Source organism: Dinoponera quadriceps, unplaced genomic scaffold (assembly GCF_001313825.1).
Source record: "Dinoponera quadriceps isolate SergipeBrazil2010 unplaced genomic scaffold, ASM131382v1 scaffold424, whole genome shotgun sequence".
Taxonomy (NCBI): domain Eukaryota; kingdom Metazoa; phylum Arthropoda; class Insecta; order Hymenoptera; family Formicidae; genus Dinoponera; species Dinoponera quadriceps.
This window is the reverse complement of record NW_014554557.1, coordinates 342,430-356,559: the sequence shown is the minus strand read 5'-3', so window position 1 is coordinate 356,559 and position 14,130 is coordinate 342,430.

Genomic DNA, 14,130 nt, shown 5'->3' with positions numbered 1-14,130 from the left:
CCCCCCCCCCCCCGTTTTCTTTCCCGCGGTGCAAAAACATTCCCCCATGATAACTCATTCGCGCAAACAACGCCGGAACGTATTCTTTACGGCTGATGAGCCGAGCCTTGAGCGCGCGGAGAGAGGGATATTCATTCACGAGCGAGCCGTAATGTCGAGAGTTCGCTAAAATGGGGCATAAAAAAGTTACGTAATACAATCACTATATTTCCCGGACCGACCGTACCGCCTTCAAAGGCTGCACACACAATCTTTGGGAGGCCGTAACTCGGGAAATTCATTAAAGCCGTTAGAAATGCTCTCACTGATATTTCTGGTACGCTGCACAGGTCGAAGCGAAGTTAATACAGAAGCGACCAGAAAATCCCCTCGGGGATATCATGTAGGTAATACCGGTCGTAATATAACCACTCCCTTAAGAGCCATTCTGACCCACTTATAGAAACAACTCCGGATAGGAAAGATCACGACTACGTGTGAGTCGGACATGGGCTGTGAAATATCTCATTTCGGTGCGTTCCGCGCGAATCTTTCGTAAGAGCTTCGTTCGGCCGCGGGCTTTAATTCGACCGTGCACACGCGAGCACGCACCTGTACGCCGTTATTCATCGCGCAGGTGGACGTCCTTGGGCAAATAAATAGTCGCACCGAGCGACAAACAATCTTCAACTGCGATCGTTAACATCAGTTCGCGCGTCCGGTTGTTAAGCTCGCACTGGTGGCACGGAGCAAAAGTCGCTAACGATCGAAGCGCAGACGCGCGGACGACGTTGTACGGCAATTGAGAAGTTTCTAAAGCTTATGGGTATAGTTTCATGAGCCAGCTCTGTGGACAGAATTGGATTAAGGCTTCTCAAGAGCCTACAAGTATGTAATCCTATTGCGGAAATAATTATGCTCGTAATTGCCGTATGCTTTGTGCATGTTCTTCGAACATAGGCGGCGATAACGCGTTCAAAGATAAAATAGGGCGGTAAATATAGAATTAAACGATCCCGCGATACGTAGAACCAATAAAAGAAGGTGTAATGAAAGGTAAATAAATCCGCAGCGATTGATATCAGGATGAAACTCTAAATTGATATTTATACACGTAATAAAGTTGTACTAATACTGTTTGCAGTCATATTGATTCGCGCGGTTGGTTACGTCTGAAATTGTGCAATTAATCGTCAATATAGTCGTAAAAAAGCCTGTAGGATTAACAAACGCTAAATTGCAATGCGTGTGTGTTGCGTACATGTCAAGGACTGATCTCGGATGACGGTGTCTCGGATATTTCGATCGAATTATATCCGAGCACACTATTGCCGTCGCTCGATGTAGAGAAAGTAGACCGTATAAAAAGCGTATATAGTTGGCTTACCGAGCGAAGTATATCAGATCGAGCGTGACGCAACAACGGCAAAATTGAAATTGGAAAAGTCAAGATGACTTTCTCCAGTGACGTGCATTATCGAGCGTATAAAAACGCATCTGTATTGCAGCGATCTGGTCTGTGTTGTCTAAATAAAGTATCCAGGAAGATTCTAATTTCGTATGAAATAAGCTGCACGCCGCGTTGGATTTCCCGATTTAATATTTTTATTCGTTTATTTATATTTAATATTTTTCCTAATTACTTTCATTAAATTTTTTTTTTTAATTTAATTTAATTCAATTTTTTCGTCTACTTTTATTTAATATTCTTCTGTTATTTTTATTTGATTTTTTTCTATCTTTTTACTCGATATTTACAGAAGCAGGTGAAATATGAGAAAGAAACATGTTTGTTATTTTTTAAACTTTACTCGATAAATTTCTACTCGGTTTCATTAAAGAGCGAACATTTCTTAACGAGAGTTTCCCGTGGAAGGAAATGTCAAATACGTCAGTTCAAAGAAATAACGTCTATGAGACAAGATGTCGGATATTTGAACGTTAGAGAATTTCTTAACGAACGAGCGTGTGTATCTTTTACTTTCATCTGCAAATTATATATTTACTTTCATTTCATATATATATATATATATGTCACCAAGTTACCGCAGGATATTTAATAGCGCATTCCGGAGCTTAATTAGAGTCGCATATCTTAGCACGGGAACGTCGAGATCGCCAGTAGTTGGCCAGTGTGGATATCGCGTATATTTTACGCGCTTAGACTTCTAATTAAAATTCATCGTTCGCTATTCCGCGTGAAGAACCACCGTCGAGCGGAATCCTCCGATGAAATTTGCCGCTACGTCCTAAGCTGCGTTGCTCCGCGCCCGGAAACCAGTTTCTGCGGTCGCGCGTCCTCGCGAAAATCAATCGATCACACGGCCCTCCGTCGCCGGACTTTTGGCATATCCGGCGCGTTTCGCGCGATTCATTTTCTATCTGACTGTGCGGTGACCACCGCCCGCGAACAATTACGATAATTAGATAATCAATAACCGCATCCGCCGGCCGACGGGCTCTCTTCGATTCTGTTCTCCTCCGTTTGGCGGACACCATCGCGATAGCCGATACCCGAGTGTTTTAATGAATTACAAAATAAAATGCCGCGCTCTATCGAAAAGTTTCGCCCGTCTTCGTTTCGCTTGCGTTGCCATCCGCTCGGCCGGCCGTCTGTCCGCCCGCCATTTCCATGATTTCGCTCTCGAGAATTACACGGAATGCGGTCCCACCGCTCGCGTCGCTTCCCAAGTTGCTCGTTGCGGCGTGACGCCGCTTTGAAATTCGTCGGGAAACTCGACAGAAAGGAAGAATCAACTGCCGCGCTCGCGCGGAGTGACCTCGATCGCCGCGGGGAAAAAACTGACTGTGATGAACGAGCGGGTGAAGTCCGTAGAAAGTCTTTCCCTCCCTCGGCTTGTATTAATATCGCCCAGGTATCCTGGTTTCCTTCGTCACGCTTCCGGCCGAAGATCAGGTTTCCCTCGCATTATCAATGCGTGTCTCCGCCGACAATACGAGCGACACGGACAATTTCGCAGGGCTCAGCGATATTTTGAAGCGGGAATTAATTGGATCCCGCGTTACACTCGGGGCCACTCTTCCCGATAACTTCACATAATGCTCCCGGGATCGTTTTTGCGATCATGTAATAATCCTCGTTTCGTAAATCTGCTTATTATATTCCCGATGCGATATCACTCGGTTTATACGCCACATATATTAATATACACGGTAGAAATGTGCATGAGACGTGGATTAAACGTAATACGATTATGGAGCGCAGGGAGAACACCGTTGCGAAAATAGGATGTTGACCATCGCCAGCCTGGGTAATCGGTCCGTAATTAATTAATGCATCGCCCATCAGCTCCTCTTCGAATATTCTAGACCACGTGAGTGCTGCGAGCCACTGATAACTGAAACAATTCGCCCCCTCGTGTCTTTATGCCGCATACAAAACGCAAATCGTTTCACTATCGCTCGCGACCCTTTCATCAAATATTTGTTTCACTCGAGAATGGAAACGCGTAATGAGACCTCCTTATTTTCCCCTACTATCGTTCATTAGGCGAATCGCCAATTAACCTCTCGCATCGGTGGAAAAGCGTTCCGCGATCACTTAATATTTGATTCGCCTTCGGCCCTCCTTCAACAGGCTCAATCGCGATTTTATCTCATTAGATAGTATGTCGCAACGTTTAAAACAGAATTATTCGTTTTCTCACAATGAATAATTCTCTCTTTGTTTCATACATAATTATTCTGAAAACACCGAGGTGATCATTGTGTCGTATCAGACAACAGTACCGAGCGAATAAGTCGCATGGAGAAAAGGGTTTCTTTAGATTTAGTATACACGTTTCTTCGACTTGGGTTTGTTTAATATAAACAACATAATGTAATATTACATTCATTTTGTTTGAATGAAAATGTTTTTGTTTTTTATGAAACACTTGAATATTGTTGCATTGAAACACATACGCATGCAAATAAATTCTTTAATATTTTTCTAACTTTCCTGTTTCAGAAACAATCCTGTTTGTCGAATCAAACATTTGTTTGTTCCCTTTCAAACGGCAAGTTTGTCTCATTTAAAGAAAATCCTATTGAATCCAAAGAAATCTTTTTCTCTGAGCGTGATATTTTCTCTCGTAATAAGAAAACGGTCGGGTGAGTGTTGAGCGAGTTACTACTCAACATCGAGCATCGATCACGTATCGAACAACATCCGTCTACCAGGAATTTATGATTTGGTCATGCACCTTCCGAAGCGCGCGTTCTACGGTGGGAGCTCGTTGTGGCACGAGCGGCCGCGCGATCGGCCATAAATTTGCATATTCAACATTTAACGACAAAATGAAAACCGTGGTGCGCTTTAAGCAGCAAGAGTGGGCCCTTGTTTATCTATGTTATTATAGATACATTAGGAGCGAACAGCCACGCGCAATTAAGCGTGCTGTTTTGAGACGTCGGTGGCGCGGCAGCGTCGCACAACACGCCCATTGTATACGTTTAATTAAGCACAGCTGTTTTGACACCGGAACAGATAGTTTCTGCGGCGTGCCGTTCGAAGGCAGTTGATTTAACCGAAACATCTGCCGCGTACGCTCCATAAGCGTTTGGGATGTACCGCTGCTGTCGGGTTCACCGTTGATTTAAAGTAAGCCGGTCGCCGGCTCGCGCGCAAATTAAATTTTCGAATTTTTCCTACGGACAGCCACTCTCCGACGACGGCCGCCCCAGCGCATAAATTATGCAGCACCGCGTGCGACCACTGGCGGCGCGCGCGGAGCGGATGTCCGCAAAATGCATACCTTGCCCCGTCGACAACAAGCTGCCGCCAATTGATGCGAAAAATAGAGACATTCGGGAGTCAAACGCCGCCGAGGGACGCGCGTTGCGCCACGGGGAAACAGATTTAAATTACGGCGAACGAACCGTCGGTATGCCGGAAAAAAAAAGCGTGCTCGCGCGCTCCGTCGCGGTTGCGACGAGACGGCGAAAATATCAAGTCGTCGCGCGTGTTCCGAGGGGAAAAAGGGACGACGCGAGACGGAAAGGACGATATTATACACAGGACGGGAAAGCCAGCGCGCGTTTTTTTCATCAAGTCTTGTCTGCCGCGCGATACCTGACGGCGTCTCGTGGCGCGTGGAATATCGAGAGAAACGTCGTGATAAAGTTTGTCAATCGGGTCCCGATGTAACATTAAGTTTCGAGTATGACTAGTCGTTACGATGATTACGTTACGATGTGGTAGTAATTCTAGGGAAATTCGCGCCGACATTACGCGGTTCTGAGAGAGAGAGAGGGGGGAGGGAAGAGAGAGAGAGAGAGAGAGAAACTAGTTGAGAAATTCGACTAGCTGTGCGTTAGTTACAACGTTTCTACAATTTCCCGACCATGTTCGACGAACTTGCGCCTGAATAGGTTACACGTAGCGACGAATGTACGGATGAAGAAACTTTCAGTTCTCGTGATCGCCGTGGACTTGAAAATCCGAAAGTTCCCCCGGAGCGTTGCAAAGTGAAAAGTACTTTTATTATGTTAACGCGGAAACTTTTCGCTCATATCCATTTCGGAGATAGCGATCGCTCGAGTTTTAAGGAGTATAAATAAACGAGACGGGCGCGCACATTAATGGCGGTTACCTCGTTCGACCCCCTCGGGATCTCACGTATCTATTTCCCGCGCGATATTTCGCATTTCCCTACTCTTGTAAACTCGATTGCGCGAGATTGCATTAATTCGGCAGTCTCGAGTTCGCGTTTAAATGACGCGTCCGTTAATATTACGGCACAGTTACCGACGTGAAGATTAAACCAGTCGATCGATCTCGAGCAAGAAGCCCTCGCTTCTCATTAGCGACCTATAAGCCCGATGTTACGTATTCCTACGTATTATCTTGCTGCAACAATGATATATAAAACCGACCGTGGCGTGTTTTGCGATATCATTTAATACGACTTTAATATTCAAGTAAAAGGGTAAATTCAATTCGCATTGGATATTGATTCGATATCGGTGCAATATCGAGACCAACATTTTATTACTGCAAAGCATACGATACGTTGGAGGATTACGTGAGTATTAATGTATACGTGTGCGTGTATTTTTATCAATAGAAAATCTTTTTATGTAATTTATCAGAAATGTCGCGTCCACGCGATAAGATCGATGCGCGAATCTCGACGATAATAAACATCGATGCTCGTCAGTCGCTGAAATTCGGAAATTCCGTCACTTGTATTACGCAGTCTAAATTTAATTTAAATTATGTACGCAAAATTGTGTCTCTTCATCCCCGTGCAACCTTTTCAGATACCTCGGCTGGAGCTAAAGTAAATTTAAGGACCGCGCGATTCGACGGGGACACCGCTCGCTCGGCAAGACGGACGAGAGCCAGGGTCTGGTCTTAAATCTTCAAAAAGCTCCTTTTAAGTTTGGCCCCTCAGTTTTCAAGTGAGTATTCGTGTAGGCGTTTGAAGCGCGGTCTGATTAAAAGCCTCGCGCTAAATTAAATACAAGAATTTCCGCTTCTACGGTCACCCCCAACCTCCATCCTGCCGCTCGCGCTATGAGACAGGTCAAAGGAGCACGGGACTGATCGAAGGGAGGAAACGAGGAGACAAGCGGAAATTATTGCAGGATATAATGAAAGGATGTCATCGCCGTTATCTCGCGCACGAACGTACCTCGTTAGACGAAGCATTTATTTCGCAAAATGCGCGGAAAGCGCGTTAAACTATGATATGCTCTTCCGGAGATCGCTTGTAAATTATTCCGTCGCGTAACTGTGTTCCGAAACTTTTAGACGACGTTTGAATTTTATTATTATATCGAAAGGGAAAAGAAGGGGAATAACTTGTCTAAAGTGACAAGTAAATATCGATTACGAATTTTGCTGTATGAAACGTAAAGAGGTTTGTTTTCATAATGTTCTATTGCATCGTAATTCAGTTACTTACCGATAATGGTTACTATAAGTTATTAATACATGTTATAAATTATGAATCACGTGAGAGAGAAAGAGGAAGGGAGAATTAGAGAGGGAGAGGAGGTGGATGGGGAGGGGATAATGCAGCTTCTGGTGTTGAATGGACTAAATTACAGTAAGTCTATTAATTATATCCACCTAATACCTTGGATTATGCATTCATCTCCTTTGTGCTGCATTGTATAAAAGCAACGATATGAATTTTTAATTCCCTTCATACTGAAGCGAATTTTATCGTTTGCCGATCGCTGTTATACAGCAATCGGGTGTGTTCATCGATGTGTCGAAAGTGTTGATGGTGTGAAAAGTTGATCAATTAAGAAGAGATCGAGGGGGAAAAGAATTGCGTAATGTTGCAAGCAAAATTTCTTAGTTAACAGGAGCAAAATGAAAAATGTACGTTTAGCTTCCGATTTGTTTGAAATGAGGAATATATGGACACGTAAATATACCTTGTGATGATACATAATCCTATAAACCGTCAGCAGCATGAAACGAAAGTAAAAATTCATGTTCCATCCGCGGTACACGAAATCTCAAACGTAAAAATCAAAATACACCTATTCCCAATTTACAGCGTATCGTTTGTAGTAGTTACGCACCGTAAAATATACATCTCCCTACATGTGTACACATTTCCCGTAAATATCCGAAAAAACAGAAACATTCGACTCTAAAAAAAATCGTTCCATAATACGAGTAACCGAGAGCGTTCCGAAAATACGAACGCAACGCTGCGATAAAAAGTCTAGTTCGTCGGGTAGATAAATTAATCAATTATTCATTCAGCGTAATAACGTTCAAAGTAATACAGTAGTTCACGACCCTAGTGCAGCTAACCTCTCACTTAAGTACGCAACGAAAAACAACTAGCTCAGAATTAGGAGCTATTCCTCCATAGATAAATTACAAACTATAGAGTTGTTTTATTGTCGTGTCGCAGACACGACTTAGCTGTGCATAGGTTAGTTCGCGCGACCTAACACAAATAGAAATGATATTTGCAAATAATGCAATATTCCAGACAATATTATCAATGGAAATTGATCAAAACACAGGCGGTCGCGCAAAAATCAATCCTGCGCGGAAACAAATGTCAGTCCGCTCTTATCTTAACTGACGTTTCGGTCGATATCACGAAACTCGGTTATGCTCGGGACGTCAAAATGTCGATTCGTAGTCGCGACGGCACCGTTCAAGAAACCGTTTCGTAACGAGAGCGCAAAGTATAATCTATACTTGTTCACCGGTCAATGCCTAGCTCCACTGGAAGTGGCACTAAGTTTAATCCCGATTTACGGTCACGGATTACATGGAGCCTGGAATCGCATCAGGCGTGGAAGCCATGCGGGAGCGAGAGAGTGGCCGCCGAGATCGAGAAATAACACATCGTCGAGACGCCGTAAGAGCTTTCGGCTTTGGCAGGTTTGCCGGTTGGTCGGTTTGCGAGTATCGCAATAATAACAATAATCATTAACGTCAAAGTAACGAGATCTAATGTGTTTAACCGGGATCGAATTCGCAGAACGGCAAGACAATCGGAAATTACAAGTACGTATACGATCATGAATAAAAAATGTCCGAGTACTCCGATAACACGTAATCGTTCGGGGGAAATCGTTTTAGAAAATGTCACGAGCTGTTTTACGAATGATACACGAATGGTAGTAGAAAACACGATGGATAGAGATATATTATCTCTTTCTTTGCAATATCTGAAATTGTATTGCAAAAGGAAAAATAATGATGTAAAGTACGAGAATGTGAATCTTCTAACCGATTGCGAGAGATGGGTGTGGGTGTAACCGCAGTAGGAGTACGCCTTCGCGGGAGCAACAGCTGTATTAAAGGTAGCAGCTCTTTAAAATATCAGTGTGCTTTTCCAAGGAGAGGTTGTTTTCGTGCTAAGCGGAGACTGAGCAAAATTTACGGGTTCGTGCGTTTGAAAGTAAAGGGTTAAAAATAAATGCCGGACAGAAGCTGAACGACCGTCCGCTGCGACTAAATTGCGATGTGCAGACATCCTGAAATATAGAAAAACCACGTCGAAAAACTGTCTTACATCGCGCTGTTTCCATTTTTTGTACGGGTCCGTCATGTCAGTAGGTTATTCCATGCTTTTTATCGCGTCCTGAACTTAGAAGTTTTGTTTGGATCCAAGAACGGAACAAAATGTAGCTTAATTCTTTTTCTCCCTATCTTTCTCTCGTTCCCTTCCTTCTTCTTACTAAAAAATATATACTCTTTTAAACAGAGCTTGTAAATAATTGTTTCAGTGTTAGTATTTTTGAAAACACACGTTAAAGATAGTAATGTCGTGGTAATTCGAGATGATAATATAAGCACAATATATAATCTCGTAAAAGTCTATCGTCTAGACAATATCAAATGATTATGCTCCGAAGAAAGATAACATTGCCTGATAAACACGTAGAACTGCGTTTTATCCTTGGAATTATTGTTACATAAGCCGAGAGGATAAGCTTTGTTCACAGCACATTGTACTTTAAAGTAAGCACGTTTTACGTGAGAAATGGGAATAATGCGCGTTTATTGCGCGCAACGGCAACATGTAGTATCCTATATTAGGCGGGATATTTCTCCGGTTTATTTATACGATGCGTGCGCGCGTGTGTGCGTGAGTTAAATTCTTGTCTACAAATTTAACGAACGCTCACGCTTCTAAAACACATTATAAACAGGCCGTTGGGATATTTGTGAAATAACGTTATTCGACACGCAACAATATTTTCTTCGCGTACGAAATGTGCAGGACTGCTGTGTTTGTTTACACTAAATTTAATAGTCCGCATACGTTTCGTTAATTTATTTTATTTCGTACAACGACGAAATTTCCGTTTTATTTATTTGCGTTCTTGATTTCATCGCGCCGGTTGCTTTTACTGTCGCCAGTTAGCTTTAATTCAAGCTGTATTTTAACCGTTTTTAATTTAACACTTCGCCTCTCTCTCTCTCTCTCTCTCTCATTTTCTATATTTTATCACTAGAATCAATTATCTCAGTTAAAGTTAAACGTTGTCAGTGAAATCGATACCATTTCCGATTCGATGTAACAAACGCCGAGCCTCGAAGGATTTTGCGAAGCATATCGTGCGGAATTCTCGTCCTTTTTTTTTCCCAACGTTATGTGCATTATTGCAATACGAGATTGCGTATTTACAAATCGGCTTTTCGAAAAGCGGCTCGCGCGATCGTATCAAGCACAATGCTCTAACGGATTTCGAGCGAGAGCTCGAATATTTATCACCGAGAAATTGCTTTCTCGTTCACTCATCGCGATGTTTCCCGTGAGAGAGAAATACAGTGGATTCACCGTGCGGGAGCACCTCGCCTCTCTTTCTCCGCCATTCTTACATTACGATCATAAGCCACAGGTAAACAATCGCACGATTGTCATATAATACACGACGATCAACGAATTCACGATACCGCTCCATCGTTTATTTTTTACCGTACATTTTGGGAGCGAGCGGAAGGACACAGGCGTCGAAACGTCTTACCAGCGGAAACTCCACTACTGTTATTCACTCGAAGTGGTAGCTCGGTAACAAAGGATACGAACATAAGTGTGGAACTTTCGTCGTACGAGGTCGAACGTACGAGATTTCCGATACGAGAGTCCCGCGCGGATCCCGAAGTTACGAGATGAAGTCGCCGAACATCGTGTACAACCGGTGTTCATCCGCCAGTTTTATCTCCCCCTCGTGTTGTTCTCGTGCGGCGTCCGTGCCGATTGATCAAAATCCGTTGCGGTGTTTATCGGAGACCTACGAAATTCCGCACGACGTGTCGCGTATCGCGTCGCAGATGGAGACAAGTCGTACGCCGCCGTCGCCATCGTCGTCGTCGGCCGGTTAAACGAATATCCCCCTACAGTCTCTCTCTCTCTCTCTCTCTCTCTCTTCTTTTTCTTTCATTCGCCGACTATTCCCTTTTTCGCGAGTAAGTCCGCGCGCCCGCTCTCTAGTTTTCTGGACCACTGGGTCTTAGACAAGCGTGATAGAATATAAAAGCAAAACGTATCTCGATCCCGTGCTCTCTCCTAGATTAAATGTCGAGCCGCGCCGCCCCCCCCCCTCACCCCTCCCCACCTTCCTTCCGTCGTTCTACTTAGCCGTCCATCCACCTACCGCGCGCCAAGTCCTCTTATCTGTCCTGTGTACCGTGGACTTTGCGCCCTGTCGTCCCCTCGCTCCCCTTCTCTTCACTTTCGCCCTTTCCGCGCCTATCCGATTTTCCTCCCTTCGCGGGACGCATCCTCGTGACGCAGCCGCCATGCAACCCAGCTCTCCTCTGCCTCCTTTTTAAAGTCTCAATTATCTCTCTCGCGCGCTCATGCATTCTCGTCATCGCCGTACGTTCCAGACGAGGCGCGCGGGGGTATGTTTTAATAAAAAGTGGAAAAATGAAAAAAAGAAAATGGGAAAGAAAGAGGGATGAAAAGAGAGGGTAGAGAGATGTAAAAAAAAAAGACGAAACATCAGGCGATCGCTCCAGCCAACGTCGTCAACGTTTTCTGGACGCTTAATACTTCCACGGTGAGGGGGCGATTCGTTTCGACGGGATCTTAAAGAACTTTCGAGCCGCGTGGAATTACGGGCGACGCGAGTCGTAGATTAAATTCACTTCCGGGCAGAAGTAATTTTTCGCTTCGCTCAGTGTCCTCGGTTTAATGCAATTTGCACCCTGATTAATACAGAGCGTCGTTTGAACTCGCCGATCGCCAGTGGTACCGCCGACCGGGGACGACGCGAGTTATATATCAATTTCGTCCGAGAAATTATTTATCTCGCGCGCAATTAGTCCTGGCCGACGCCGCACAATTGATAAATGCGTTGTTCCATCCCGCGCGCGTTACCTTGTTAACTCGAAGGGACTCGTTTCAGCGAGACACTACCTACAGTTTGAGAAAAATCTCGCGCGATTTACGCGATCCGTAAGGAAGCTGTTTTTCCTTATTACTAATGGAAACATATTTTTCTGGGAGATAAGTTATATACACGATTCGGCGTTCGTCGGATAAGTCAAGCATTATCTTTTTTTAATAATTCACAAGAACTGCTACTTGTAGAGACGTTCCTACGAATGTTGGCAACTTCTCATAAAAGACAATCACGATAGTTTTTCTATCTTTTTTCAAAAGGGTTTTCTGTGTACGTGTGCGTGTTTACAATTCAGTGAATGCAAGGAGGAACCGGAAACGGGCGATGCAGGAAGACGGGACGCGCGACGACGGTGAAAAATGCGCTGCATCCGAGATTCGCCTTGGGTCCCGAACGAGAAATTTTCTCCGCGGAAACTTTAATTACTTCCTAGGGATTCATTACTCGATGCTAATAGACACGTGTTCAGTTCCCCATTTTTAATTTTTAAAGTTGCACGTCGTGAATATTGAACGTCACGTGCCGAGTGCTTTCTTTTTACGTTTAGAAATATGTTACTGTCCGAAGAATAATTTACGACCTTGTCCAGCGGATAATTTGCGGCGAAACCGCGCGGAACCGGCCGACGAATGCTCGAGCATGGTTTGCGAATTTGATAACGCGGCGGACGAATGTAGGGCATGTCTGCTAGGAAAGTCAAAAATCGATACGGGCAGACTGGTGTGCACACACTTGGCTCGTCTAAAATTATAACTTCCTCCGTCCGAAATTACCAAGTTGAGCAATACAAAATTCGAGGTAGATATGAAGTAGTTTAATTAAATTTTATTTACTAAAAACCGGCTATCTCTAACCTTTTGCTATAAAAGGAAGGAAAAAACTGATATACAAATAGATAAAACAGAGAAGAGAGAGACGGAAAAACTCGGCATCGTAAAAAGTAAGAGGCAACGCATGAGCGACACGAAAACGTTCATCTGTATAAATAATGCAATATGCTTCATGGGGTCTCTTCGAGGGAAAAAAAACTTGCGAGTTCGCCCCGGGCAGTCTCGCAGTTGATGCATTAAAGGCGCTATTGATCGGGAAAGCGCGTGTGTTAAAGGCACGAGCTCGTTATGCGCGGTTCGAATTATCCATATTTCTCTCTCTCGGCTGGGTAATACGAATCGGGACAATCGATAGAATTACATAGCGGCCGGTACCGACGCTTAATATAGATGAGTAACGCAATCAGATAATTAAGTGGCAGTCGCATGACACTGTACAAAGCATGCCGGTCGCCACGTGTTAATAGTGAGTGCGCGTTTACAACACGCGGTCGCCGCGACGCAAACCGACGGGCTTATTGCAGCGGATAAATGATGTGTAATCGTTAGCCTACGGCTCGATATCAGCCGGCGGTCTAACGATTACGGGGCCACCGTTCATTCGCGCGAACGCTAACGTCGGACAGTCCGTGAGCGAGCGAAGTTCATGAGAAAACGATTACGATCCGAAGTGCACGGAACTTGGACATCGTAGTTCGAGAATCGAGCGCGGCCGGCTTTGCAAGCGCGACTATGAGGCGGCGTTGAGGATTGTTGTGTCCGGCGGCGATTAGTTCTTATCGGGATCCAATTCGGGCCCCGAACCGCCCTTCTGCGACGGTGCACCGACGATGGGTTTAACGATCGCATTGCCGGCGGACCGAATACGCGATACTAATCCGCAGGATTACGGTAGGTTTCATTTTTATGGGAATCGAGGATCCACTTTGCGTCACAAATAAGTACGTAATTACCTACTTGACGGCTCGAGAGAGTCCCGGGAAGATGAAAATTCAGAGCTCCCAGCAGAATTTGGCCGCTCTAAGTGGACGCTGTGGTTTTAATCGAATCGGAAGAGACCGGTTCGGTTTGTTCGAAGTATTAAGGTATCGTTAAATTTAATGTGAAAAATATGAGGTCTCAATTTCGAGTCGAATCCGGAGATACTTGCGACGCATGGCGGACCGCGCGGATGGAGTACATCACTCGGTCGCGAAAACATTCTTGAAACTCACGCACTTATAAAGCGTAAATACCTGAAGTGCTTCGTATATTATATTGTGCTTCGTATATTATATTTTCAATCGTAGTGTGAGATGGAATTGCAGCTCGCATGAGACGTTCGACGTACGACGGGCAAGCCGCGGTTGCTCCCTCGGCCGGCGGGCGGCGCAGCTCGCGAAGAAAGGGAAACGATCCGGCCACGTTTATTAATTCCCGACTGTTCGCCCGTGAAATATTGTACACTGCGCATTTGCATACTTCGATAATCCGTTAT